Genomic DNA, 14306 nt, shown 5'->3' on the forward strand with positions numbered 1-14306 from the left:
CTCTGAGCTTTTGAGCCTGAAATTTAAGGCAATGTCACAGATGGGCATAATAATTAGAAGAAATCAATGGGGAAAATGAGATATAGTCAGATAAATTGGAGGCATGTTCAAGTCAGCATGAAATTACAATTGACAATCCTTATTTTTTAACGGAACATCACAGGGTTTATTATAAATGTATCAGTGCACGTCAATATTTCTTAACCCGATAAAGCCAAGTGTATCAAATTTGATAGCAACAAACCTGTTGTACACAATCAGCTACATTTCTTTTGTGTCTAAATGAAACTTTATTTTAGTATTGTTATAAAAATGCATTAAATGTTTGACCCCCACAATAAAACAGAGCTTAGATCATAAAACTAAGCATTTAAATATGATCTTACTAAAACATATTATTGAGAGATACAGATGCAGTTTATGCAAGTAGTCTGTTATTCTGTTATAAAGATATCATATACTACAAGTCAAAAGTTTTTGAACAGTAAGATTTTTCATGTTTTTTAATCTTCTTTTTTTAAAGAATTATCTTCTGCTCACCAAGCCTGCATTTATTTGATCTAAAATACAGAAAAAGCAGTAAAATGTATGAAATACTTTTACCATTTAAAATAACTGCTTTCTATTTGAATATATTTTAAAAGGTAATGTATTCCTGTGGCTAAAATTTCATCATTATTCCAGACTTCAGTGTCACATGATCCCTCAGAAATCATTTTAATATACTGATTTGCTGTTCAAGAAAGATTTGTATTATTATTATAAACATTTAAAACAGTTGAGTATATTTTCAGGATTCTTTGATGAATAGAAAGATCTAAAGATCAGCATTTATCTGAAATAAAAAGCTTTTGTAATGTTATACACTATACCATTCAAAACCTTGGAGTCAGTATAATTTTTTGGGAAGGAAATGATAGAAATTAACACTTTTATTTAGCAAGGACGCTTTAAATTGATCAAAAGTGATAATAAAGACAATTATAATGTTACAAAAGACTTCTATTTAGATAAACACTGTTCTTCTGAACTTTCTATTCAGCAAAGAAATCTAAAAAAAATTCTACTTAGCTGTTTTCAACATAATAATAATAAAATAAATGTTTTTTGAGAAGAAAATCTGATTTCTGAAACGATTTTCTGAAAGATCTTTCTGAAAGCTTGTGTGACTGGAGTAATGACGCTAAAAATTTCGCTTTGAAATCACAGATATAAATTACTTTCTAAAATATATTCAAATAGAAAACAGTTATTTTAAACAGTAAAAAATATTTCAAAATTTTACTGTTTTTGCTGTACTTTGGATCAAATGCAGGCTTTAAAAATCTTACCGTTCAAAAACTTTTGACTGGTAGTGTATACATTACAATCTATTAAATTTCCTTACTTTTTATCCATGAGATAAATATCATCAACTGAATCAAATTGCATATTTTTGCTCAATTTGGACATTCTGAGCTCAATATTCTCATACTTTATGAGCCATAAAAGCCTGATGCATCAATATGACACTCAACAACGATCCAACAATAGAATCAGTTCACAAAAAGTCCCGCGGTGCATTTTTTCTACTTCAAGAAGCCGTTTCAAGATATACATCACAACAGGAAAGAAAAGACGATCGCAACATCCTTTTCATGTCAACTTTAATGATACGATGTGCCAGGAGGAAGAATTAGCCTCTTTTGTCACTATTTTATTCTAGCTTTTAATCACAACTCCAGATTTAACCAACACCAAAGCCAAGTAGCAAGATATAAATATCCATTTCACTTCTTTGAACCGATGCCTTCCAGTCCTCCAGTGATTTTCGCTGGAGATGAGACTGCGAGATGAAGATCTAAATAGGCTTTTCTCAGATTAAAGTGTCCCTCCTTAGCCAAGTCCAACATGACGACCACAAATCAACACTAGGGTCTAAAAGCAAACATTAGCTTAACCGTCATCTGTTGCTTAAACCATTTCCTGCCCGCTAAGAAGCTTTAAATTTGCCTTGAAGTGATAGAAATGCATCCATCATAAATGTAGCTGAGTATATTTCTTTTTCCACTTGAGAGAACGTTGTAAAGCCAAACAAAGAAAGACACTCAGCTCTCACATCCACAGTAAAGAACAAGGGTGGTGTGCTAATTTAAACCATAAATCTCAATGGCATGGCAGGGGATCAGTAGATAGATGTACAATATTCACTAGGGGATATTTTGCCTGGCTCTTATATCATTACATGACTCATCAAACATCTGCTCTAATGTATCATATTATGGAGTACAAGCTTAGATAGAGACATTCAAAGTCTTTTAAAAGCCAAGGACGAACAAAAGATGACTGACGTGGCTGTGAGACAATTCTAATCTGCCAGTATTCTTTCCCACGCACAAAGACGTGTTGCTTGCAGAGGACAGAAAATCTTATCGTAGACAGAGATGGAAAGCAAATTCTATAGTAGATCAGTGCAAGAGCAGATTGAACAAAGGAGACAGTAGATGAAACGGAAAATGCATTGTCACAGATAAACTGCATGAAAATTTCTGGCCTTTTGTGAATAGCTTGGCGATTAAACAGCATGCATTTCTCTGTCCTCAAATATTATTTATTTATTCATAAATGCATATATATAATAGAGAGAATGATTTACAGTATGAATTTAACACTTATGGTCTTATTGATTGGTTTAATACGGCCAGCTTCAGAAAGTCCTAAGTGTCGCTGTATGCAGAAACTATGACTCCTGGGCAGAGCAGCAGTGAAATGGATTTATCATCGACTTTCTCCTGCTCTCCCACTCACCTCTCTACGTGTCTCTTTCCGTCCTCTCCACTCTGGCCTATCATTATGCGTTTGTCTCTCTGCAATATCCAAATCCATTCATTTTTTGCATCACATCAGCTCTCTCTTTCGAGCTTCATCTTCCACTCCCAAATCAAAGACAGAAATGTTTGGCGTGCTGCAGCCTGACTCAATTAGACATGGATCTCTGAGGGGCACTGCTGCTTCCTTCATCCATCTATTATTACATAATAGTCATCGCTATGGAAAACGGCACTTGGCTTTCGTACGACTTCACTCTCTTCTTATTTTTCTTCCACCCCACCCATTATTTTTAACCTCTGTTCATTTGTTGAGGCATTGTTTCACACAGCTGAGCCTCATGTTTGAATGTTTTTTATGATTGTATTGTAATTCTTGAACAGATGAGGATGTTTTTTGTTGACTCAACTTTTTTTAAAAACAATATTACATAAGCTGTCTCGCTTTTGGGAAAGCTTTGTTTTCATAAATGTTTCATAATGGATAGGCGGTTGGACAATGACCAGCCTTTCTAATACATCAAATATCTTTTCCACATTAGAGGTGTTCAGCAAATAAGAAATAAAAGCTTTTAGAAAAAGCTGTTTTTTATTTAAAAAAGGTCTGAAATGTTAAGCGGTAAGCAGAACATGACTCTGAAATTTGTACTTGGTTTGTATTAATTGTATTAACCTATTTTCTGATTCTAATAGATATCAGTCCCAAGGTACACTAGTACCAGTCAAAAAATTTTGAACAGTAAGATTGTTAATGTTTTTTTTTTAAAGAAGTCTCTTCTGCTTACCAAGCTAAATCAGTAAAATTGTGAAATATTTTTACTATTTAAAAAAAAAAGTTTTCTATTTGAATAGATTTTAAAATGTGATTTATTCCTGTGATTTAATGCTGAATTTTTAGAATCATTACTCTAGTCCTCAGTGTCACATGATCCTTCAGGAATCATTTTAATATGCTGAGTTGCTCTTCAAGAAACATTTTTATTGATATTATAAATATTTAAAACAGTTGAGTACATTTTTCAGGATTCTTTGATAAATGGAAAGATCCAAAGATCAATATTATACACTATACCAGCACAGCTTGGAGTCAGTATATTTTTTTATTTTTTTATTAAGAAATGAATACTTAGCAAGGATGCTTTAAATTGATCAAAAGTGCTGATAAAGGCATTTATAGTGTTACAAAAGATTTCAATGTCTTCTAAACGTTCTATTCATCAAAGAAACCTGAAAAAAATCTACTCAGCTGTTTTCAACATAATAATAAATGTTTCTGAGCAGCAAATCAGCATATTAGAATGATTTCTTAAGGATCATGTGGCACGGAAGACTGGAGTAATGATGCTAAAAATTCAGCTTTGAAATCACAGGAATAAATTACATTTTAAAACATTTTCAAATAGAAAACAGTTATTTTAAATTGCAAAGCATTTCAAAACTTTACCATTTTTGCTTTACTTTGGATCAAAACAAAAAATGCAGGCTTGGTGAGCAGGCAGAAGAGACTTTAAAACACATTAAAAATCTTACTGTTCAAGAACTTTTGACTGGTAGTGTATCCCAAAGATATCAGTACCAAATCTATTAATAGCAGTCAAATTTTGAACACTTAAACTGAACACTTCAGGGGCTTGTTTAAGCCATTTTGACACCTTTAAATAATTATAACTCACAGACATGCACGACAAATAAACAAAAGGCGAAAAAAATGTAACCAAACAAACTGAGGTAATATTAAAACTAGCCTATATAGTCACCTCAAATTTAATGTAATGTAATGTAATGGTTGTGAATGAATCCTTCATCCAGAAATATTTTATTGGTAAACCGTGTACAGGATTACTACAGTGACCACATAACAAAACAATAAGCGAGTTCTGTCGTGAGGAACACGTGACTTGTTCCACAGCAATCGAGCACTAGATAGATCCCGCTTGTTTTCACGGCGGATACCCCAATAAGTGTTTGTGAAAAACGTTTATACACAATCATGTACTATAGCAGTGCCTTTTGTGATAGCAGCTTGTTGCTGCTCCCTTGACACAGTACTCAGCTGTTATACACACTATTGGACAAAAACAACCACATACGGCATAATGTATACAGAGCGAGAAACAAAAGAGCACACGCACACAATGGGCTGGACAATGGCTCAACGACAACGAGTCCGCTGCCAAATATGATCACATATAGACATAAATGGAGGGAAAAATCTCAGACAATACTCTTGAAAGCTCCTTTGTCTTGTAATACTTCGTTTTAGCATCGTAATTCAGCCCACCGTGGTCAAACGCATTGTGGACAAAGGACTGATCAAACCCTTCAACATATAACCTATTTATATTCAATGTTAAGTGAATTGTCAGTAAAGCATCTTGAAAAATGTTTACACGATATATTAATGTTTTAAAACTTATTTGGTTACAAAAAAGATCAAAAGCCTGAACAATAAAAGACTTATAAAACAATAAACAATAAAAACATCAAACTTACCGCGGTGACACCTCGAGATTAGTAATTTTAACTGCCTACGCGAAGCGCTGATAAATCAGTTTTAGCATCCTTTGTGCCGAAGGTTTTTTCCCATTCCGAAGCATTCAGAATCCTTTCTGTGATCTATTAAGACAACTGATGTGTCACGATGTTAAGCCTACAGTATGGAAGTGTTTCACATCATTTGTGAGAAGAAGTCCAGATGCTTTCAAACTAATTCGGTATCACCATATGTCTGCATTTTTTTTTTTTTTTTTGGTATCCCTCCGGTTTCCTTTCTTTCTAGTGTATATCTGATGGCACTCAGTGTTTTCATTTTGATTCACATGCTCCCTGTCTTTGGAGTGTACCATTCACTTAACAGTGGGGGGAGGTGCACAATGGGGGCCTCAGTGAATGAAGCCGAAGCATTGTGCATCCCATTCAGTATTAGTTTTATCAAATTAGCCATTGATATAAGGATATATTTTAATTTTTGAATGTGCAAAATGTTAGTGTAAACAATGTAACTGTACGTGAGAAAAATAAATGCAACCACAAAACTTGGAATGTAACGTGACAGCCTTCTTAACGTTATGGCAAAATGCTGAAAACTGCAATTTGCTGTATGTCTGTCACAAAGCTGTCACAATGTTTATGTTTTTCTCTGCTGCAACGTTTGCTTTTTTCAATAACAAATAGACTACATTCTAGCTTTAATCATTTCGAAACTTACACAAACAAATAAGCGAATTATCTTTTTTTTTGCGTTTTTATTTATTTTTAACATAATTCTCACGTACCAAATGTATGCCAGAATATATTTATAAGCATTTTTGTAAGGGGTCTGCTATACAGTTTTAAAAATCTCCTTGATTTACATTACATGCAGAATTTCATCCATCTTTTTTGCCAGAACTGCATAAAATTGCTTATTTTGGCTCGGTTTAGGCTCATGAATATAAGCAGTTTTTTGTGATATGATAATGTTCTCACTTTATCATACAATGAGCCATAAAATGCTACTGGGAGAATCCTGACGTGTCAATTATAATAGAAAACACTATCAAATATATGCAAAATGTGTTTTATTATATAAAGAATATAAGATTGCTCATTTCTTATATAAGAAATATGTGTGTCAAGGAAAGTGTTGACTAATTTCTGGCGCTGTCTAGTGCTGAAACATGACACGATTTCATTAATAGAAAAGAAGCTTTGAGCACATCGAAGTTACAGTATGTTATAAGACTCGTCTAAATAGACCAATGGCCGTTAAAAACCTTTGAATATAGAGAAATCATACTGTTTTTGTTCATCTGTGCAGGGTATGGATGTTGCTGGTGCGATGTATGGCACACCGTTTAGGTTTTCAGCATTTGGCTACAACAGGCTGAACTTGTTTATTTAAGCAGCCTAAAATATGAAGCACTGTCGCCCTCCTGCGTGGTAGCTGGATCAATACAATAGCATGTGCTTTAGAGAGACTAAATCTTACAACCCTCTGAAACTGCAAAAAAAAAAAAAAGATAAAAGATAGTTTATGGGGAAAATGGCTTTTCTCTCGGAATATTTAACGCTCTTTTCCATATTAGCATATTGCCATAGAACGTATTTTATATGCATCTGTATATAGCCTATTTTTTCCTAATTAAAATGAAATAAGTGTTCAATTCATTTATACAAATTAACATGAAATCCACAAAATGTATACAAAATTATTCAAAATTCAAACTGATGTACATGTTGTATGTTACTATTTCAAACCACTTTTTTCTTTGCAACAGCACTTTATGTAAGGGATTAATTGTGGATTTCAACCTTTATTTTGTAGCAGATTAATGAAAAAGTGAGACCGCGCATAAAACAGGCACTAAAGCATAAAGTGTTTCACAGTATTTTCACACTTACTACACTTAATTTTAATTTTATTTTGTTTTATTCACATATATAGCCCTGTGTGTCACATTGAAAATTGCTTATTGTAGAAATATCACTTTAAACGTGCAACGCACAATATGTAGTGATGGGTCGTTCTTGAACGACTTTTCAAACGCAACTGCGCATTTGCATACGAACGACTCAAACCCGAAGACTCCAGAGATGAACTAATCAATAAAAAAAAAGATCCAGTTAAACAATAAATTAATATTTTCTGTTCTCTTTTCTGTAGCATTATAGCTATGTCTTGTTTGTAGCGTGATTAACGTTTGTGTAGGCAGTAGATGTGTCAGGAAAGTAACACAGCATTTTAATTATATTTTGCTAAAAATTAACGAAATGACTCGAAAAAAGATTTGTTCATTTTGCTGAATGAGACTCAAAGGTCTGAGTGGGTAAAATGATCCAACTTTCCATCACTACAATATGGCGAATAAGCCCCACCTTCTAACTGAAAGAACCAATCGTTGATTAGGAAAGTCATTGCATTTTCTCACAATGACAATTTTAAACTACATATTGTCATGCCCCTGGACTGTCTATGTTGGTTTCTCCCAGTATCTACCCCCACTGTACTGTGTGTATTGGTTTCTCCCTTGACCATATTTGGACTTCTCCCTATTTTGCGTGATTCCCTACACCTGTCCTCGTTAATCAGACTTTTGTTTAATTTCCGTCGTTGTTTGTCCGTTGTCTGCATCTGTCTGCACCTGTCTGCATCGCAACATTACGCCGGACTGAAACAGTTTCTCCGCGTTTCCCCCCCGTTTTTGTTTCTCTGTCTTTTTTACAGTCTTTTTGTTTCCGTAGTGTCTCCACCATGAATCCCCTACTGCGTCCTGAATTCCTCCTCCTAAGGCTGAAGCAGGGGGATATACCGCGTCTGAGGATGGCCCTCAAGCTTATTTTCGAAGCTATTGTGGAGTGGACACTGGCGAGAAACAGATCCTTGTTCCCCACCTGTTCTCTGGAGTGCCACTCCGGACCCAGAGCCCAGCCAGCCACCACCCCGACTTGCGGGACAAGAGCCCGAGCCCACCGTTGACGGAGAGCCAGAGCCTGCCGCGATCATCGTGCCATCGCCGCTAGGAGCAACAGAGCTGAGGATCGTCGCTGAGCCAGAGCTGCACGAGCCGTCAGACCAGGTGCGAGAGCCAGCCACGATGCCCGCGATGGTGGAAGTTTCAGTGGGGCGTGAGGGTGCTGAGGACTTCACTGCCTAAACTGGACCTGGGACAGCTACAGTAGCTATGGAACAGGACATGATTGATTTTGCTGAGGATATAGTCATTGAACTCCCTGTGTACCCTAAACTGTCTGCCTGTGTGGATTTTCCACCCACCCTCCCTCAGATAATCCCGTCTAACAGCCATGCTGCTTCAGCCATGCCACCGCTGTCACCTGTCAGCCCCTCAGCTCACCATCTGTGCGGTGGGTTCGCCGTGTGTCTGCCAGTCTCCATCGGCGTCATGGCTGGAGGATTCCTCATCTTCACCTCCAGCCTCAGAGTCCTGGACTCCACCCCTGCTCTCAGCCCCCTCTTCTCCACCATCGCCCGTCGGTCCACCAGCTCCACCATCCATTTGGCTCCGCCCGGTCAGTTGTCGTCGCACCGTATATATATATATATATACTCTGCCACACAAACGTTTGGGATCAGAAAGATTTTTAAAGATGCTTCTTGTGCTCATCATGGCTGCACAAAAATACAGAAAAACTGTAATATTGTGAAATATTATTTCAATTTAAAATAACTGTCTATGTGAATACAGTTTAAAATGTAATGTATTCCTGTGATACAATGCTAAATTTTCAGTATCATTACTCCAGTCTTCAGTGTCACATGATCCTTCAGAAATCATTTTAATATGCTGAATTATTATCAATGTTGACAGTTGTGCTGCTTAATATTTTATTGGAACCTGCTTTTAGGATTCTTTAATCAATAAAAGGTTAAAAGCAGCATTTATTTAAAACAGAAAGGTTTTCTAACAATATAGACTACTGTTCAAAATCTTGGGGTCAGTAAACTTTTATTCTTTTTTTTTTTTTTGCAAGAAATTAATACTTTTATCCACCAAGGATGTTAAATTAATAAAAAAGTAATAGCATAGATTTACATTGTTAGAAAATATTTATATTTCGAATAAATGCTGTTCTTTTGAACTTTTTAACTAAAAATTTTAAAAATTTAGTTTTAAAAATGTTTTAACATAAAATCTCATGTTCCAAAAAATTCTTTGGCAGCACAACTGTTTGCAACATTGATAATTCTAATAATACATCAGCATATTAGAATAATTTCTGAAGGACCATGTGACACTTAAGACTGGAGTAACAGCTGAAGAAAATTCAGCTTTGCATCACATAAATTATATTTTAAAGTATATTAAAATTAACATTATTTTATATTGTAATAACATTTTGCATTATTACTGATTTTTTTCTGTATTTTTGATCAAATAAATGCAGCCGTGATGAGCATAAGAGACTTCTTAAAAAAAAAAAAAAATTATAAGTCTGTCGAACTGATGTTATCAGAAAAGAAATGCCATTCCAGAGCTGAACCAATTTTGTAGATTTTGATTAAAGATTACCAAGACAATTTTTTTTCTGTGGATTAATTTGCATGGATTAATTTTTCTCCTCAAGAGTAGCAAAGTACATTTTGGATGTATTATGTGTCAATTTATGTTTTTAAATAAGATGTGCAGAGCATGATATCATATTACAACCATTGCTGACTCCAAAAGACCAAGGCAAATTTTATTTTTCACGTCATGACCCCTTTGAAATATCTACTGCTTACTGCCTAAATATAATAAAATAATAATAATAATAATAATAATAATAATAATAATAACAAAAACTAACTTTGTTCCTCATCTGATCCCATGGTTCTTTCATGCAAGGTCTTAAAGTGTACATTATTGATGATTATGCAGATACCACGTGGATTTCGTTCTATTTTGTATTGGAAGACCTGATATAAAAACATATAGGTGCACACAAGTCAAACAGAACATACTTGACTGCAGCTTTTACAGAAAGTTATGTGAACATCAAATATGAACATTACCTCTTGCGATAAAGAATCCAAAATTGCATGATTCTTTAATGCTGGAATTTCTTCTTTTTTGTATTGGGAGACCTGATATAAAAACACATATAGGCACACACAAGTCAAACAGAACATATTTGACTGCAGCTTTTACAGAAAGTTATGTGAACATCAAATATGAACATTACCTCTTGCGATAAAGAATCCAAAATTGCATGATTCTTTAATGCTGGAATTTCTTCTTTTTTGTATTGGGAGACCTGATATAAAAACACATATAGGCACACACAAGTCAAACAGAACATATTTGACTGCAGCATTTACAGAAACTTATATGAACATCAAATATGAACATTACCTCTTGCGATAAAGAATCCAAAAATGGCATGATTCTTTAATGCTGGAATTTGTTCGGTTTTGTATTGGGAGACCTGACATAAAAATACATATAGGCACACATAAGTCAAACAGAACATACTTGACTGCAGCATTTACAGAACGTATGTGAAAATAAAATATGAACATCACCTCTTGCATTAAAGAAGCCAAAATGGCATGATTTGTTAATGCTGGAAAAATTTCCAAGATATAATCCTCTCTTAAAAGGTCTATGAATTGGCGACAAGTTTCCTCACCCTTTCCCATGAGTTTGTCAAGTAGTTTGGAGACTCTTTTCTCTTTTTCAGTAATATCTGTGAGGTACGTGTAGTCACGCTGAGTAATAAGTTTAGCCTGCTGCACATACTGCAAGATAATATCATGGTCTGCAGATGAAGTCTCCAAGAGGAAGACTTTATTTTTGCAAATTCTGTCCGAAAATTCTTTTTTGTCCATAGTACAACATCAACACTGGTTAGCTGGAAAGAAGAAATACAGAGATGTTATAATCAGCTATTAGCCTAATTGTAGGCAGAGCCTCTTCACCACAGACAAAGCTGTCCATTTTATATGAATATATATATTTTTTTTTTTTGAAAAAAATTGAAGAACATGGAAATTTCTTTTAATAAAAAAATTGCTCTGTCATACTGAGACACTGAAAATACTCATTACGTAGTATTCAGTCTCAACTAAAAGTGGTGCTGATATAACTACTAAAATAATAATACAATCCCAAATGGTGGATCATACCACCCAGTCCTCAAACTGCTTAATGTTAAACCGTTGAGCCATTAAACATAACAGAATAATTTCCTTGTGTATTGTGGATGCTATACAAATAAATAACTTGACTGAACCAAAATGAAGATTCCTTACTATTAATACTATTGATAGAAGCCGAACAAGGACGCTGAAGATTGCGATCAAATAAAGGAAATTAATTGGCTTAATCCACAGATGTAGTTGTGAATGTTGCAGTTCAATGCAAATTGCTGCATCTATATTAAAGATAAATTATAAAGTCATATTTTATGTTGTGTACCGTGTTTCAGTTTCATTTTGACCCGTTCAGTAGTGAATGTATACATTTTATATATATTTTTGTTTATAATATTTAACTTAAGAGCGTGTTGGAATGGTTAATGCTAACTGTATTATTCTAACTGAATATGTGTACTTTTTAAGCTTTCTAGTGACATGTGCTTTTTCCACACTAGAAAGCTGAAAACGGACACATAATCATTAACCATTCCAACACGCTCCTAATTTGAATATTATAATATAAACATATGCATATACATATACATATATTATTTATATAAACTGTCTACATTCACTACTGAATTTAGGACTGGAGTATTTTCAGCAGGTTGCACGTGACGTCACTGTCTTCAAATAAACTAGGTTAAAGGCGCGTTCACGCCATATCTGCATCGCAGTAAATTCCACTGCTAGTGTACATATACTCATAAGAAACTTAATAGCTTTGTCTTGGACATTCTTTTATTTAAATAAAGCAATTGCACATTCAAAATACTTAGAAAGAATTAAAGAAACAAATACAAAAAAATGCAACTGAACATATGAAATACAATATAAATAGCTTGCATAAAGTATTAGATTTAAATACTCCCACAATAAAAAAGTTTAAACAAGTGACATTAACTAATAAATACAATATAAATACGGCACTGTGCAAAATAAGATATTAAAGAAACGAGTAGGCACAAAAAAAAATGCAAGGATTTAAATAAAAAAATAAAAATAAAAAGATGATCTTACAAAGACCTCTAGTGGTGTTTTTGGTACTGCCTTAACTTAAAAACTACACCATCACCTCCTCAATCTCACATAACCTGCTACAGTTTTACTCTCCTGGGGAGGGTGTCCTCTTTTTGGATTCTCAGAATATGGTCACCCTAACTTAGTAGGCTTTGATATGCAGTTAAATTAATGTGGGCTTATTCTTTTCTGAAGTTATAATAGTTTTAAGAATAGTGGAAGTTACACTTTTTTATATAACCCTTAGCATTTGCCTATGCCACGGGCCGAAAAAAGGCACAACAGGTGTCCTGTTTCAGGGTGAGAATGAGCCCCACAAACACATCACTTAGCATGTCGACCAAATTAGCATGCTAAGTTATCTTATTAATTAGTAGTTTACATAGGTGAAGAGCCTCTCCATAAAGAATGGCAAATGGTTAGCATGCTAAGCTAACCAACGTAAGTAGAAAAACAGACACAGTCAACCTCAAAGAGTTATTTCTTGGGAATGGTAGCGAATATCAAAAATCAGTTCAGTATTTTCTGTGCGGCTTAGTCTAGATAGATCATCTGATCAGATTTTGGACAAAATGTGTAGGAGGAGTAATGAAAAAAAAACATTTCATTTAAAAATCGTGGACAAAAAAAATGATGGAAAATGAAAAATGAGACATCGACCGAATCAGCATAGGCCAAGGAATGTTTTAACACAGAGAAAGTTCAATTTGGGCAATGTTTTTATGTTATAAATGTTTTTGCAAAAATCCTTATATCTCTGGAACACTAGGTGGCGCTAGTGGTGTGCAAATTCTCAGGTACCTTTAGATTCTGTCAATGATCCCTACCAATAATAAATAAACCCTTGAGTCACTTAACTTGTGAATTCACCAATGAGACCCAGTTATTATACATGTATGTATGTATAAATAAATAAATAAAGTTTCACTTAACCTGAGTTGAGTCTCTGCTCTCTGCTGTAATGCTCAATTCCTACAAGATGTTACATTCTATTTCAGATGCTTTTTCTGATGTGGGCTAGTATTGGAGTGGAGTATTGGATTTGTTCAAAACAAAACTGTTACCAGTTCAGAAAGTTGAGATGTCCTTAAAAAAAAAATAATAATAATAATGTGCAAATCTTTAAATAAAAATCCTGAAAAAACAACAACAAAAACACTATAAAATATATAAAACATTTATTTATTTACATTTTCCCCAGTTTAAAAAAGTTTCCTTTAATTAAAATTAAATGATTGTTGGGGTTATATAAAATGAACATGTAAATTGAGCAAAATATGCAAATTTATATATATATATATATATATATATATATATATATATACATATAAAAAATTCAATTAGTGTTAACCCACCTTATTACTTGCAAAAGCACTCTTTCTTGAATTTCCTTTATTTTGTAGTAGCTGTATCAAACTTTGAGGCCGCACATAAACAGACGGTGAAGCAAACAGTATTAGATAATTACTGCATAATTTTATTTTTCACATTTCATATGCTTTTCATTGACACGGATGTATCATTGTTAAATAACTTCCAACATTTGATTTTAAACTCTGCTTAATGGCAAAAATACCACTCTGAAAGGTCACATAGCCTACAAACATAAATGTCTATGAACGGCACACTCTGAACAGATACACATGCAAAGTGCCCCCTCTCCTGGTGATACTTTAAAACTGCTGTGGAAATTAGATGACAATGTACTTGAGAATTCATTTCTTAAATATAATGACAATATGACATCCTTGATTTTGCACATGTACATTTAATTTAGATGAAGGCACACATATAGATGTTGTTTATAGAGTAAATGTGTAAAGAGAAGAATAGCCAATCAACAAGAAGAAAACATGAATAAA

At 34.0% G+C, this 14306-nt stretch overlaps 1 protein-coding gene across 1 annotated transcript in view; it reads right to left on the bottom strand.

The window, feature by feature from the left end:
• Positions 1 to 5608, bottom strand: part of tmem198aa (transmembrane protein 198aa) — a 41014-nt gene extending 35406 nt beyond the window's left edge. Inside the window, exon 1 of the mRNA XM_073845683.1 lies at positions 5301 to 5608. The gene's annotated coding sequence lies outside the window, so the exon portion shown is untranslated. The remainder of the gene's footprint in view (positions 1 to 5300) is intronic.
• Positions 5609 to 14306: the final 8698 nt, after the last annotated feature.

This window comes from Garra rufa, chromosome 8, assembly GCF_049309525.1.
Source record: "Garra rufa chromosome 8, GarRuf1.0, whole genome shotgun sequence".
In the NCBI taxonomy this organism is placed as follows: Eukaryota; Metazoa; Chordata; class Actinopteri; order Cypriniformes; family Cyprinidae; genus Garra; species Garra rufa.